The sequence below is a fragment of the Myodes glareolus genome, chromosome 13, assembly GCF_982192425.1.
Source record: "Myodes glareolus chromosome 13, mMyoGla1.1, whole genome shotgun sequence".
In the NCBI taxonomy this organism is placed as follows: domain Eukaryota; kingdom Metazoa; phylum Chordata; class Mammalia; order Rodentia; family Cricetidae; genus Myodes; species Myodes glareolus.
Window position 1 is genome coordinate 76,574,198 of NC_142038.1, and position 16,340 is coordinate 76,590,537.

Below are 16,340 nucleotides of genomic sequence, written 5' to 3' on the forward strand. Positions count from 1 at the left end.
GCCGCCGGAAGTTTGGTGTTTGTGCCGCGGGCGGCGACGGTCGCGGCAGAAGCAGCTGAGTGTCTCCGGGTACCCGGATGTGAGCGCCCGCGGGCTCCGGGCGGACGCCGGCCGTGCAGCTGGGAGGTAGGTGAGCATCCCCACGGCCCTCGCCACCCTCGCCCGCCGCCCTTCCGTCGCGCCCTCGCTATCGCGCCCCGCACACCTCTTCCTCGTGGGTCCCGGCTGCTAGCACCCCAGGAACCAGCGGAAAGGCTCGCAGCCGCGGGCGCCTGAGGTGGGCGGTCGCGCGTCACCTGCCGCTGCTTGCCGGCTGTCAGAGTCGCTGAGGAGTCGGGGTCCTCGGACGGCCGGAGGTGGCTGCAGCCATGGCGACTGCCGGCAGCCTGCGCTCCGAGTTCGCAGGTAGCCGGGGCCTGGTCTCCGCCCCCGGCCTCCCGTCCTCCTTCAGTCCGTCCGTCTTTCCGCCGTCGCTCTTCAGCCTCCTGCGGCAGCGGTGCTGCGGCTCGGGCGCCTCCCGCTGACCCGGCCTGAACCCTGAGGCCCTGCAGCCTCCGGCAGGATGTGGGGGATCCTGACTCCCGCGTCTTCATCTTGGGAGGGGAGCGATGGCCCTGTTCCCCATCTCGGGAAATAATGCAACCTAGAGATGGCCGAAGCACAGGTAGGGTCCTTCGAGGACCCCATGAAGTTTTGCATCGGTGGAGAGGTGTGAGCGGAAGTGAATTGGATATTAGATTTTGATCGCGCTCGTCAGATTATAACGAGGGTTTGTTTTGCACCGGCAGAGTAGCCTGTGTCACCAGAAGTCCAAAAATCGGATCCCCACACCTCACCTCCAAATGGTGCGTTGTGCAAATGGGACGGGTATAGAATTTTGTAGGGGGTGGCGGTAGGCGAGTGACTGGGAAAGTACAGGAAGATTTAGGAAGTACTGTAGTCTTAGCAGAAACGAGTTTCTTGTGTAGCAAGAAGCAGTGGCACCATGCAGTCCCTAAATGGTATTACAAAACAACTTTTTTTTTTCTTTCCCGTTTTCAAAACTCACCATGTAGTTCAGGCTGACCTGAAACTCAGATCCATCTGCCTCTGCCTCCCTAGTGCTAGGAATAAAGGCGGTCACCACTGCACCAGGCACAAAACAGCATATTATTTGGTGAAATAATGAGATGTGACCTGATGCTCCTCTCCCAATCTAAACAATTTTTAAAAAGTAGAAATGAGGGCCGAGGGGATGATTCAGCTGGTAAAAAAGGCTAAGCCTGACAAGCTGAGTTGGATACTTGATCACGTGGGAGGAGAGAGCTGACTCAAAGGCTCAGGTGTCTGCATGGACTGCGGATGTCGATGTCGATCTTAGTGTATAGCTTAACATGAGCAAGGGCTCTAGGACCAGAAATGAGAAACTTGGTGAAACGCAGTTTCAGTTGTGCTGGTCAAGGTTTCAGTGAACCGAAGATGTATTTCACTTTTGTGATTGCATTTTACATAGGGTACTAACTCTAATGAATTTTTTTTTAAGTTGAAAAAACTTTAAAATTCCCACTGAGACTATCATGAACAAAACAAAACAAAACTAAATGAAACTGCTAAATTTGGAAACTCTTAATTCAAATCTTTATCATCTGAGGAAACGAGGAAGTTAGTAGTAGTAGACACGCTGTGCGTGTGTGTGTGTGTGTGTGTGTGTGTGTTTTTCCATACAGGGTTTCTCTGTGTAACAGCTTTGGTAGTCCTGGAGCTCATCACTCTCTAGACCAGGCTGTCCTCAGAGAGATCTGCCTGTGTCTGCCTCCAGAGTGCAGGGATTAAAGGCGTGTGCCGCCATACCTAGCAATATACATTTTTAATGAACAAAAATTTAAAAGTTGCTGATTAGTATGTTATAGTTATTTAACTTTTAATAACTTTAATAATAGTTATTTAACTTTTAATAACTATTTATAGTTATTTATACTTCACAGAAAGGATACTATGATGAATATCATTAACTCCCTTTGTGGGATGGTCTTTGTTGACTTGGTAATTCTTCAACACACAGAGTTGATTGTTATTTGTCCTATAAATGAAAGTGACTAGCGCTGTATAATTCAAAATAATGTATTTTATAATAGTTGATTTTTTTCTATGACTTTTATGACGTTTGTCCTTCTTAGAGTTCTCTGAATAACCTCAACTGTTGGTAATGAACTTAGATGATAGAAACCCATATCAGTAAAATTATTAGAATTCTGTTAACCCTTTTGAAGCTTAGACTTTTTAATGTGTCTACATGCATCAGTGAAAATTCTTTGGCTTTGTATTTACAGAAATTTTGTTTATTACTGTAATTCTAGTTAGTAATGAAGCATTATTCTCTGTCATTTTTGCTTTTTTACTCTTTGGCAGTTTGATTTTTATAATAAATCTCAATCATTTTCGCCTCTCATTCTCCCTCTCTCCCATTGGCAGTCTTCTCAGAATCCCTACTACTTTTATGTCTCTCTGTGTGTGTGGCCTCCATGAGTTTCATTATAGTTCTTTGACTGAGAATGGGGTGGGAATTTATTCACTGGAGCAAGGGCAATTTAGAGTACTGTGGGTCTTTTCTGTTTGGGAATAGGGTGATATGAATTTTTGATTTATTCTTTTCCTGTAGGAGTAAATAAAAAGACATTGTTATTTTAATGTAGTGGCTCTCTCCCTTAGCTCCTGCAGCTCAGGCTAAACACCCACTGTGCTCTCCCTCCTCCCTACTGCCTTTTGGAGGGAGAGGATCTCACCACATAGCCCTCTGAGATTAAAGGTGTGAAGCACCACACCTAACCTTTTTTCTTTTTTTCTCTTCCTCCTCTTTCATAGGTTCTTGCTCTGTAACCCAGGCCTCCCAACTGCTGCGATTACAGGTGTGTATCATCATTTGTGGCTAATGTTCTTGTTCTCAAATTTCAGAATTCATTTGTCCTCCTAAAGATCATGTAGGATTCTGTCTTAGGGTTTCTACTGCTGTGAAGGGACACCAGAGGTTTAGTTAATTATCATCATGGCAGGACATGGCCCATGCTGTTCTGGTAGCCACTGGTGCTGGAGAAGGAGCCAAGAGTCTTGACCCATAAGCATCAGGAAGTGGTCTGAGACACTGAGCATGGCTTGAGCATATATGAGACCTCAAATCCCACCTCCATAGTGACACACTTCCTCCAACAAGGCCATACCTACTTCAACAAAGCTACACCTATTAGTGCCACTCCCTTTGAGTTTATGGGGCAACAAATTACCACAGATTCTAAATAGCTTTTTGTTTGTCTTCATTTGTTTTGTTTTGTTTTTCTGATACAGGGTTTCTCTGTATAGCTCTGACTGTCCTGAAATTGCTCTTGAGTAGATCAGGCTGACCTCAAACGTCTGAGATTCGCCTGTCTCTGGCTCCTGAGTGCTGGGATTAAAAGGGCAGTTGCCACTGCCCAGCTCTTATGTAGGATTAAGAAGCTTTTGATGATATTGTTATATATGTTATAGTTATTGTGTTATAAATAATCATCTTCAAATATATCAATGCCTGAATTAAAAGTTAACTAATATAAAGTGCTGGAGAGATGACTCAGTGATTAAGAACACTTTCTTACTCTTTTAGAGAACCTAGGTTCAGTTCCCACTGTCCACATGGTAGTTTACAGTCATTCCTAATTCTAATTACAGGGGATCTGTTACCCTCTTTTGACCTTCATAGACACATACATATGGTGGGCAAACATACATACAGGCAAAACACTCATACATATCCAGTAAGTAAATCTAAAAATAGATAATATAAGTAGCATCTTTAATGATACATAACAATATGCCAAATTAGCTTGCCAAAGAAGGTAGTTGTATTACATTTTGTAATTTAGTGTTTGGCTTAATAGAATACAACTGGATTGTTTTATGAGCTCTATCAGTTGCTGTTTTCTGGTCAAAGTACACGAAGAAAAAATTCCAACTTCATAGTACTATGTTGAGAGGGAAATTTAATAATTTTTAGAAGTGGTGGTGGTGCACGCCTTTAATCCCAGCACTCAGGAGGCAGAGGAGGCGAATCTCTGTAAATTCCAAGCCATCCTGGTCTACAAGAGCTAGCTCCAGGGCAGGCTCCAAAGGCACAGAGAAACCTTGTCTCGAAAAACCAAAAAAAAAAAACCAAAAAAAAAAATTAGATAATTGTGATTGTCTAACAAATCAGTAAGTGAGTACTACTCTGCCTATACTCAATTGTAAAATCATTGGTCTCTTTTTATCTTTACCTTTTTTTTTTTTTGGAGTGAGGTGGTGTCAAGCTGGCTTGTCCTTGAACTCTTAGGCTCAAAGGGATCCTTTTGTCTCAGCTTCCTTGAGTAGTTGGAACTATAGGGAACCCTGCAATTTTTTGTCTTTTTATTTTGTGCTTGGGATGGAACCTAAGACCTGATACGTGCCAGGCAAATGATTTTCTATTGAGTTGCATCTCTAGAACAGTGTATTTTCTCTGTGTAGTGTGTATAACATGTTGATTTATAGTCATCTTTTTGTTGTTTTGTTTTTGAAGGTAGGGTTTCTCTATGTAATAGCTCTGGCTCACCTAGAACTCACTTTGTCGAAAGTGCTAGACTTGACCTCACAGAGGTCCACCTGCCCCTGCCTCCCAGGGTTTAAAGGTGTGCACCATCACTGTTCAGGAATTTGTAGCATCTTAAAAATGTATATTTAGCTGGGCAGTGGTGGTGCACACCTTTATTTCCAAAACTCAGGAGGCAGAGACAGATGGATCTCTGAGTTCGAGGTCAGTCTGGTCTACAAGAGTGAGTTGCAGGACAAGCTCCAAGCTATAGAGAAACTCTGTCTCAAAAAACAAAACAAAAAAAACCAAAAAAACAAAAAAATTAACAGTTTATGTACCTACTGTTTTTAAAGGCTGTCAAAATTCTATCTTGGAAACCAGGTGTGATACACATTTGTAATCTTCACACTTGGGAGGTGGAGTTCAGTCTGGGTTACATAGCAACCCCATCTCAAAAGTCTGACTTGACTTTTTTTGTTGCTTTTCTTGAGTATTTTAGAACTGTTTTGAATATTTTTGCTTACATAAATGCTTCTTTTGTTCTTGTGGTTAACTTTTTATGAGGTACTAAATTCTTGATCCTCATGTGTTGTAGGAGGCCACTTGTTTGTTCCCGACTGCTCAGCCCCAAAATAATCACACAGAAACTGTATTAATTAAATGACTGCTTAGCCTATTAGCTCTAGCTTCTTATTGGCTAGCTCTCACGTCTTAATTCAACCCATTTTTTTAAATCTATATTACCACGAGGTTGTGACTTACCGGCCAGGTTCCTACTTGTCTGTTCCCAGGGGCAGCTACATGGTGTATCTATGACTCCGCCTTCTTTCTCCCAGTATTCAGTTTAGTTTTCCCCACCTACCTCTATTCTGCCCTGCGCAGGCTCAGGACAGTTTCTTTATTAACAATAGTGTTCACAGCATACAGAGGTGAATCCCACATCACTCATGAATGGGTGGAGAAAGGGCATGGTATCATAATTGGCTGATAATTGTTTAAACTGACATTATGATATCAGTTCTGTGAATACAACTTAGTGGTAGTGTTTGCCTACCCACGTTTTTGTTTTTTTGTTATTAGAGGTGTGTGCATGATGTGTATGTAGGTATGGAGTCAGTTTCTTCCACTTTTATGTGGGTTTCAGGTACCCCGACTTGTGACAAATATCTCTACTTGCTGAACCATCTAGCCAGCCCTTGCCAGGCATTTTTTTGAACATGAGAGAAACTTAAGTTACCTTAAATTATGGGAGTTAATTGGAATGTTACACAAAAAAACGAAGAGATGACTGCAGAGTGAGAGCTTGTAAGGGAAAAGAACAGAAACTACTTAACATTAGGATTTATCAGAAAACACACCAAGCCCTGTAAACCTAAAAGTAGTTCAGAACTCACATAGTTGTGGAGTACCACAGTATATCTCTGGGAATTGGTTTATCTTACTTCAATTCCTTGGTAAGTGTTCTGTAACTGCTAATCTTGTGTGTCTCAACTAGGTGAATTTGCCTTTTGGAACACTTGGCAGTATCTGGAGGTATTTTGTCAATGTTGGGGAAAAGGGTGCTATTGACTTCTAGTGGGTATAGGCCATGAATACTGCTTCTAAACATTTTCTGTTCACACAGGCAGCTCTTCATTACACGTCCTTTATCTGCTCATTTAATAGTGATGAAGTTGATAAACCCTGCATTATTATTGACTATCTAATGACTGCTCTGGTGTCAGAAACCCACTCTTAAATTTGTTTTGTTTATTTGTATGTGTGTAATGTATGTGGAAGAGGACAAGGTATGGGAGTCAGTGCTCTTCTTCCACCATTTGGGTTCTGGGGATTGAAATAGGGTGATCAGGCCTGGCAGCAGCACCTTTGCCCTCTTGAGCCACATCACTGGCCTCTGGAACTCACTCTAGGATAGGCAGGTGTGCACTATGGTTAACTTTATGAGCTGCTTAAGACCTTTGGTTTTTTAAAAGTGGGTGATTGTGGGCTATAAAGACTTTAAAAAAAATCACACAGTTCTGGGGATTGGACACAGATGTGTCTTTGGAGGAATACCTGTTAACCTAGAACCAAAGAGACTTGAAGGAAAGGAATGGGTTGAAGAACTAGATTAGTTTGTTTCTGTTTTAAAATTTTTGTGGGTGTTTTTGCCTGTATGTGTGTTTTGCGTGTATGTGTGTGCACCTTGGAGGCAAGTTTCCTAATTGGTAGACTCACCTTTAGCTGTGGTCTCTCCTTACCTGCCTTCAGCTGTGGTCTCTTCCCTGTTTCAGCGTTTTGTCTCAAAATAGCAACAGTGACCTTTTACATTTTAAATCAAGTTCTATAGTTTCTTGCTCAACTCCTCCCCCTTACCCTGAGGAAACAGGGTGTGTGGTGGCACACACCTGTAATTCTAACACTGAAAAAGGTGAGGGAGGAACATGAAGAATACAAATCCCATGTATACATTTGTCAGAAATAAAAGACTCCAGCATTGAGACACTAAGGCAGGGGGATTTGACAAATTTGAAACTAGCCTGGAATATTTAGTTTATAAAGTTACTTAAATTTTAACTGTATGCATGTTTTGCTCCCATGTATGTCTTTGTACCAAATGTGTCCCATGTGCCTTCTGAGGCTAAAAGAGAAGGTATCCAATTCCCTGGAACTAGAGTTAAAGGTGGTTGTGTGCTGGAGTCCAGCTCCAGTGGATTTCAGGCCCCAAAGAGGAGGTGTGGAGTAGGCAAACGGAAGAAGGAAACTGACTCGATCTGAGGGTCAGATAAGTTGGGGTGGCTGCTGCTTTATTGAAAAAAAGCTACACCTTTTATACTCTATAATTGCACAAAGGATCAGAAAGGGGGATTGTGAGCTGGGATGGGGCTTGTAAGCAGCCACCTAGGAAGCTAACATCTACCCTGACACAATCATTTTAATGAGGGGTCATAAGTTCCTCTTGCCAGAGATAAGGCAAGCAGCAATTTACTTCAAGCTCCTGAGGAAATGGGGCAATTGTTTAAATGCCTGACCTTGCAAAAAGGACTCTCTTCAGGGGACCAGGCACTCCATTATAGAATATTGCATTTTTTATATGGTTTAGTTTATCTAAATAGCTAAAGTGAGCAAAGATGAAGCTAGAGAAGTATTGCTGTGAACCTGAGTAGACCTTTTGAATTTATAAATCTTGATTATCAAGTATATCTTATTTAGCAAATATACCTTATTTGTCAAGCATGTGTTACCTATCTACATTTTCTAGCAGTTTTATCATGCGTACCACTATGGCTTGGAATTTTTTTCCAAGGAATTATTTTGTTTAAAGAGGCTGTCATTGTATATATCCTCATCCTCTACTGAAACCTCCACAAAATTTCCCAAAGGAAAAGGCAGAAGGGAAACTCCCATAACACTTGTTAATCTTTTTTAAGAATGGTGGTGGGGGACCAGTCCCATGAGGGCAGCAGTCTCACGAGGGGCCGCAATAGGTCACCCCAGGTCACAGTGGGGTAGCGACGGGTCCCCAGAGGCCTTGGTGGGTAGGAGACCATGACAGGTGAGAGACAGACAGATACACCATGCAGAGAGAGAGTTTGGGTATAGAGTTTATTTAGTGGGTTATGAAAGTGAAAGGGAAGGTGTAATGGAAAAATTAAAAATGCTGCAGGATCCCCGTTGGCAGTAGGCAGCAGAAATTCTGTAGGTCCCCAAGAGGTGGTAGCGAGCCCTGAGAGCAGCCAGTCCCAGCCAGTCCCAGGCAGAGGTCCCCGAGCAGTGGCTGGTCCCAGGCAGGGAGACACCTGGCAGGCAGGCAAGAGACAGAGACATGGATAGACATGACAGGCAGAGTGAGGTTGAATATTTATTCAGGGGGTTATGGAGGGGAAGGAAAAGGGGAAAAGGCGCGCGGGGGTGGGGGAGTGCAGGGAGAGAGGCAGAAGCTGTCTCTTCGAGAGGAAGCCGGAAAAAGAGAGAGATCTTGGGGCCGGAAGCTGAAAATCAGCCTGCCTCAGCGGATGGCAGAGGGAGTGGGCGTGGCTTGCCTCTTAAAGAGACAGAACAATCATTACAGAAGGGAAGAAAGGGAGAGGGCGAGAAGGGGAGAGAGGGGGTAGAAGAGAGAAGGGAGAGAGAGAGAGAGAAAGAGAGTCAGTATCCACCCCTTCAGAAGAGGAACAAAAAGAGAGCACAGGCTGCCTGGCGGAAGGGGAGAGTTGGGAGTGGGAAGGGCTTTCTTAAAGGGACAGGGTACCCAGGTGACAGTCCAACACATCATAACAACACTTAGTGAGAATTATTGAAAATGAAAGTAAGAGGGTGTTGGAGAACCGTCATTGGCAGTATCAAGATGCCGGAACTTAGTCAGCAGCAGTGGTTGTCTTGCTGAGATTTCAACCCAAGTCTTCTGTAATTGGTTTTGTACCTTGATAGCAGTAAGCCAGATCAAGCTGAATTGAAAAAAGTAAAAGAACGGGTTTATTTTAAACAAAGCAACCCCCAGGCGAGTTCTTCAGCCCCCAGAGATTGAGGCAGGAGAAGCAGCAGGAAAAGTAACAACTAAAAAGGGAGCTTAAATTCCCTGTAGGTAAGATGACGTGTTCTCTATAAGCTGGGTTTGTACCCAAGAATGGTATGCTTTAGGTGGGACCTTCATGGGAGGAGCCACACAGCAGCTGTTGGGAATGCAGAACTGGGCTTTTTGTAGCCATTTCTTTGTTGGAGATTTTCTGAGAGGGCGGGGTTTAGAGAGATATGGGATTTTCTGGATCAAGCAGGAGTAGCTGGAGGTTACAGCTGAACACTCTGGTAGAGCAAGTGCTCCCTCTTTAGCCTCATAGCCTTGAGTATTGAGTTCAAAGCCAGCTGTATTTATACAACAAAGTTCAGTCAATGTTACATTGAAAGATCCAGGCTCGGATAACTGAGATGGCTTTTGCCTGGCATACCTCTAGCCTGTTTGAGCCTAGGAAACAACATAATAGAAGGAGAGAACTACTCCCATAAGCTAACCTTTAATCACCACATGTGTACTGTGGCAGACATGTGTAAATGTGTGTGCACATATACAAATGTAATAAAATTTTTTTGTAGGGTATGGAGGCACATTACCAGCATTCCAGATGTATCTTTTTGAGTTCAAGACCAGCCTGGCCTACATTCCAGGACAGCTGGGCAGCGGTGATACACACTTTTTTTTTTTAATTGATGTTTATTGAGCTCTACATTTTTCTCTGCTCCCTTCCCTGCCTCTTCCCTCCTCCCTTCAGTCCTCCCCGTAGATCCCCATGCTCCCAATTTACTCAGGAGATCTTGTCTTTTTCTATTTCCCATGTAGATTAGATCTATGTATGTCTCTCAGTGTCCTCATTGTTGTCTAAGTTCTCTGGGATTGTGGTTTGTAGGCTGGCTTTCTTTGCTTTATGTTTAAAAACCACCTATGAGTGAGTACATGTGATAATTGTCTTTCTGTGTCTGAGTTACTTCACTCAAAATAATGTTTTCAAGCTTCACCCATTTTCCTGCAAAATTCAAGCTGTTGTTATTTTTTCCTGCTATGTAGTACTCCATTGTGTAAATGTACCACATCTTTATCCATTCTTTGATCGAGGGACATTTAGGTTGTTTCCAGGTTCTGGCTATGACAAACAATGCTGCTATGAACATAGCTGAGCACAGTCCTTGTGGCATGATTGAGCATCCTTTGGATTTATACCTAAAAGTGATATTAGTGGGTCTTGAGGAAGGTTGTTTCCTAATTTTCTGAGAAATCACCACACTGACATCCAAAGGGGTTGTCCCAGATTGCATTCTCACCAGCAATGCAGAAGTGTTCCCTTTTCCCCACAACCTCTCCAACATAAGTTGTCATCAGTGTTTTTAATCTTGACCATTCTTACAGGTGTAAGATGGAATCTCAAAGTTGTTTTGATTTGCATTTTCCTGATGACTAAGGATGTTGAACATTTCCTTAAGTGTCTTTCAGCCATTTTAGATTCCTCTGTTGAGAGTTCTCTGTTTAGGTCTGTACTCCATTTTTTTTATTGGATTATGTTAACCTTTGGTGTCCAATTTCTTGAGTTCTTTGTATATTTTGGAGATCAGACCTCTGTCTGATGTGGGGTTAGTGAAGATCTTTTCCAATTCTGTAGGCTGTAGTTTTGTCTTGTTGACTGTGTCCTTTGCTTTACAGAAGCTTTTCAGTTTCAGGTGTTGCCATTTATTAATTGTTTCTCTCAGTGTCTGTGCTTCTGGGGTTCTATTTAGGAAGTGGTTCCCTGTGCCAATGCGTTCAAGTGTACGTCCCACTTTCTCTTCTATAAGGTTCTGTGTGGCTGGCTTTATGTTGATGTCTTTGATCCATTTGGACTTGAGTCTTGTGCATGGTGATAGATATGGGTTTATTTTCATATTTCTGCATGTTGATATCCAGTTATGCCAGCACCACTTGTTAATTATGCTTTATTTTTTCCATTTGATATTTTTTCTTCTTTATCAAAAATCAGGTGTTTGAAGATGTGTGGATTGACATGTGTGTCTTCTGTTCGTCCTCCCGTCTTTCTTATGCCCACACCAGCCTGTTCTCAGTACTGTAGCTCTGGAGTAGAGTTTGAAGTCAGGGACTGTGATGTCTCCAGAAGTTCTTTTTTGTACAGGATTGTTTTGACAGCCTTTGTTTTTTTACTTCTTTGAATATTTAATTTATAGACCGTTTTTGACACTGCCAGGTCTCATTTGTGGCCTATTTCTCTTATTACAAGGATTTGCTTTTATTAGTTCAGTGTAGGGACTGCCAGGTCCTATTTCTCCACAGATAGCACTTGTGTTCTTTAAAGAGTAAAATATATAGGAACCTCTTTTTAGCTGTTTCAAGGAGATATAGAAACATGTCTTGAAGTTAGAATCTCTTCTAATGAAGTGATTGATTTTTTTTTTCCAATGTGACTTGATCTGAAACCTGTCTCAGAGAGATCATCTATGTAGTCCAGACATTTCATTTATATACACAGATAGGCAAGTGAATCATCTACACTTACATATTAAGTCAGTGGCAGAAGACAGCCAGAATCAGCCTGACATATAAACCAAGGCTTTGTGCTGCTTCATTTTTCCCACGCCTTAAGAGGAAGGCAGCAAGGTTAGAGTGCAAAAAAAAGGAGGGGTCCTGGATGTGGGCTAGTGTTGGAGTGCTTGTCTGATATGCACAAGGTCCTGGGTTCAATTGCCAGCACCAGAGGTAGAGAGATGGCTTGGTGATGAAGACTGCCATTTGGATCCCAGTACCCTAACAAAAGCTGGACCTAGTCCTACACACGCCTGTGGCCCCAGAACTGAAGGACTGAAGGCAGGATAACTGCTTGGACTTTCTAGCTGCCGGTCTAAGAAATGGAGAGAAAGAGAAAGAAAGGCAGGAAGAGACCCTGCCTCAAAGGAACAAAGTGAGGAGTGACAGAGGAATAATGGATACCCAACATGTCCCTCTGGCCTCTGTGAGTGTGCACAGGTGCACAGCTCCACACCACAGGAAAAATGAGAGTGGGGGGATAAAAACAGGCTGCAAAGATGAGACGAGTCTCTCACAGTGAACTGAACATGAGAAAAAGAAAGTACAGATTGGAAGGGTTATTCGCTCCAGACATACCACTAATAATCTAATTGTCACCATCAGATACTGATTACCCCTAGGAACCAGTCAGAATTTCTGTCTGTCTTGTTACATGTCACAGTGATTCAAGTAGCTGGAAAGAGAGGTAGAAAGGAAAACAAAAGCCAAAGTAGGACCAGAATAGGGTGAGGAGACTGAGTACACTCAGTGGGACAGTCTACCTGGTAAATGTTCCTGGGGTTGAAATAGGGAGTGAAACCTCCAGGTAGGGAGTTGATGATTGGGAAACCCTCAGTACAAGGGAAGAAGAACGACATCTAGCAGTGTTAAGGACCAGTAGGGGCTGGGTGTGGCGCACACCTTTAATCCCAGCACTCAGGAAGCTGAGGCAGAGGCAGGCAGATCTCCGAGTATGAGACCAGCCTGGTCTACAAAGTGAGTTCCAGGCCTGTCAGGGATACACAGTCTCAAAAGACTAACAAAACAGAACAAGCTTTATAACTGCCAAGTATTTCCTGACCTATCTCAGTGGTTTGAGGACATCACAGGGTAGTTGTTGTCGTTATTTTGTTTTTGCTAGTGTGTCGTCTCAGGCATAGAGGTACCTATAATGGAATCTCCTCTGCAGTTCAGTTATAGAAGTATTTGGCTAAGTCAGACAACTATCCAACTAGAGTATTCCTTCAAGATATTCCCAAGTCTACTCTTGGCTCAAAGAAGTTCTCAAACTTTGAATCTTGTCTAGTGTTCCAGCTGTCAGCCTGCCTATGAACGGCTTCCTATATGTGGGAGGACTGTGCCCTTCCCACTGAGCCCTCCCTGCACTTCTGTTTATCACAGAATCACATCGATCTGCTTGTAGGACAGAGCTGGAAGATGTCACCCCGTATCTCCCTACTTGAGAGTTCACTCCAAGCCTTGATTCTTGGCTGCAAGGGAAGCATTCTGCGGGCTCCTTCTAGTGTCTTCCTTATTTGGATTTCCTGAGGACCAAGTGAGGCCAGGAATTCTCAGGTTCCTGAAAGATGCAATTGATCCTGGTCCTTTTGAGATCAGTGCAGTCGGCATTAGGATAACTAGATGACCTTTAGTGTCCTTTTGGTCTCAAAAATCAGTCTGATTTTCTTTTTAATTTGGAACTAGAAACAACTGGGGTGAACTGGACTTGATGTCATAGTTCACTCAGCTTGTTCAAATTGTCTGAATTCTTTTACCAAGTTATTTTTAATTCCCAGGCATAATAGACAGCTAAAATGCTTTAAGATAATTATAATTCATTATCTTGATAATTAATCTTGATATTCATTAATGCTTGTGTTGTTTTTTGGGACAGTATCTCATTATGTAGCCTTGGCTGACCTGGAATGCAATATACAGAGGAGGCTGGTCTTGAACTCTCATAAGTACACCTACGACTTCCTCCTATCATTAATGCTTTTTTAAATGCTGCCAAATTCTTTCATAGCTTCTGTCTGCACAGTGTTCACAAGGGGATACTGACTCTGCTTTTGGGAGCTAGCAAAGTAAGAAGGTAAATAAATTTTTCCTATTTAGAAATTTAGTGTTCCTAAGGGTGTAAAACAGTGTCTACTACATCAGTTCTGAGTCCCTGGGAAGTAGTAGACATCCCTGGCTGTCCTGGAAGTTGTTCTGCAGCCCAGGCTGGCCTCAAACTCACAGAGAGCTGCCTTTCTCATTCCTTAATAGATAGTACATCCAGGAAGTTGAAAAAATTCTTTTGGTATTTCTGTGTCTAGGAATGTCTATGAGAAAAGGATGTTTTGACTTTCCTTTTTCTTGCTCTGCACACAGTCCACTAGTATGAGTTTGTGTTCCTTAGCTCAGAGCACTATAGATTGGATTACCCAGCTACCCTTGCTCTGTGTAGTAGAAATACCTTTTCAGGCTGGGGACATGGAGGAGATGAGCTGGATTCCTCCCTCCTCCTGTTGCCAGGTCTCTCTGCATTAGCACTTTATCTGCTCAGCGTTTCTGACTGTACTGGGCTTATTTGTGACACTGATGTATCAATAAACTGGAATCTTTCCCTCGGGGACAAAAAAGAAACAGTCTTGAAACCCATCCCAATAATTTATTATTATTATTATTATTATTATGAGACAGGTTTCCTCTGTGTCGTCCTGACTGACCTTGAACTTGAATCTGCCTGCCCCTGCCTCCCAAGTACTGGGATTAAAGATGTGTGTCACCATACCCATCTGGATTTTCTTTTTAAAATAGTTCTTTATCTTTTTCTTTTCTCTTCTCTTTTTTCTTTTTTTATTTTTTACTATCCCTGACTGATCTGGAACTACTATGTAGACCAGCTGGCCTGGAACTCATGGAGATCTGATTACCTCTGCCTTCCAAGTTTTGGGATTAAAGGTGTGTGCCAACATGCTTAGCCTAAAAATTAATTTTTTTTGTTATTATTGTTGCGTTTTCAAGACAGCTTTTCTCTTTGTAGCCTTGAGTGTCCTGGAACTCACTCTGTAGACCAGGATGGCCTCAAACTTACAGAGATCTGCTTGCCTCTGGCTCCTGAATGCTGGGATTAAAGGCATGTACCATAACTGCCCAGCAAAATTAAGTTTCTTAATGTACATGTTAAAGGAAATCATATATGCTCTTTTCCTAGTTTTCAAGTTATTCCTTTGATGTTTAATATTTACTAAATTTTCATGTGTACCAGTTAATTTTTGTTGTTTAAGAAATGTTGGTAGAGCCGGGTGGTGGTGGTGCATGCCTTTAATCCCAGCACTCGGGAGGCAGAGGCAGGTGGATCTCTGTGAGTTTGAGGCCAGCTTGGTCTGCAAGAGCTACTTCCAGGACAGGCACCAAAGCTACAGAGAAACCTTGTCTCAAAGAAAAAAAAAAGAAAGAAAGAAACTTTGGTAGAACTCAGTTTAGAATAGCTGTGACTGCTGTAATTAACATACAGGTATAGGTGGGCTTTACTTTTCCTTATGGGTTGAACTTGACCTCACTTGTAGATTAGCTCAGTTTTGTCCTTGAGTTCATTCTGAGGCCTAGGCAGAGGCAGCAGATTCCTAGTGAAGCTATTCTCACTGTGATAGAAAAGGTGTAAGAGTGCAAGCCCAGATAGGTAGATATATTCACGTTCTGTGGGCATCATTTCCAGTAACATTCTACTGGCCAATGAAAGTAAGTTAGCCAGGGCTTTGGGTTGTTGAAGTGTATTCTGTCCATAAAAATGTAAGTAACACATTCATCAGCTGGGAAGGAAAAATACACCTCTTCCATGGAGGTAGTGATTGAGGAAGAAGGTAGCAGTTCTTTTTGTTGTTTGTTTGTTTCTTAAGTATAACTTTCTACAGTTTTAGATAATAACCATATCTAGTTCTGGAATGTTCTGCATATATTGAAGAATCATCTGTAGACTGGTATTTACAGGCTACGTTTGCTTAACCTACTTTTTTAAGATTTATTTTTATTTTACACATGGATGTTTTGCCTGCATGAATGTACACAGACCATGTGTTCCTGGTGGCCTCAGGTCAGAGGAGGGTGATTTTCCTGTAGCTAGAATTTCAGATAGTTATGAAGCACTTTGTAGATGTTAGGAGCTGAGTCTTGGTTCTCTGTAAGAGCAGCAAGCACTTAACTGCTGAGCTATCTCTCCAGCCTGTTTTGACTGGCTGACTGGTCGGCTTATTGATTGATTGATTGATTGATTGACTGACAAGGTTTCACTGTGTATCCCTGTCTGTCTGGAACTACATTTGTGGATCAGGGTGGCCTGGAATTCACAGATACCCGCCTGTCTTTGCCTCTCAAGTGCTGGGCTTAAAGGCGTGTGCCACTACTGCCCAGCTTGGCAATTTTTAATAACAGTAGACTTCTAGTTTTTGAATTATGTATTTTCAATAACTTGTTTTGCTTTAGCTACAGAACTCTCTCTCTCTCTCTTTTTAAGGTTTCCAAGTATACTGAAGTAATTAGAAACATCCCTTAGAGGCGTCATCAACAAACTTGAAAAGGTAAAACAACATTTCCATTTCATTAAGGTAAGTGGCTTTTAACTTCATTAATTTTGTGTATTTTGAAATGATTAAAAGATTAGATATATTTTATATTTTTAGGGAAGTTTAAGTTTACAATTTTATTTTGTTGGACTCTAGTGTCCAAACCGAGAAGGAGTCGCCCCCAGAGACCACCTCATACACCACAGCCGATGCAAAA

The 16,340-nt window shown here is 42.3% G+C and overlaps 1 protein-coding gene across 6 annotated transcripts in view; it reads left to right on the forward strand.

Annotated features, from left to right (window-relative positions):
• The window catches only part of Esco1 (establishment of sister chromatid cohesion N-acetyltransferase 1), a 70,148-nt gene continuing 53,808 nt past the window's right edge, over positions 1-16,340 (forward strand). For 2 of the 6 annotated variants that reach the window (XR_015734748.1, XM_087896262.1), the window contains exons 1-3: positions 1-126; positions 2,842-2,885; positions 16,075-16,165. The gene's annotated coding sequence lies outside the window, so the exon portion shown is untranslated. Of the gene's footprint in view, positions 131-2,841; positions 2,886-16,074; positions 16,166-16,340 lie in introns of all 6 variants that reach the window. The other 4 variants (XM_087896260.1, XM_087896261.1, XM_085676324.2 and 1 more) reach the window with 3 other exon arrangements.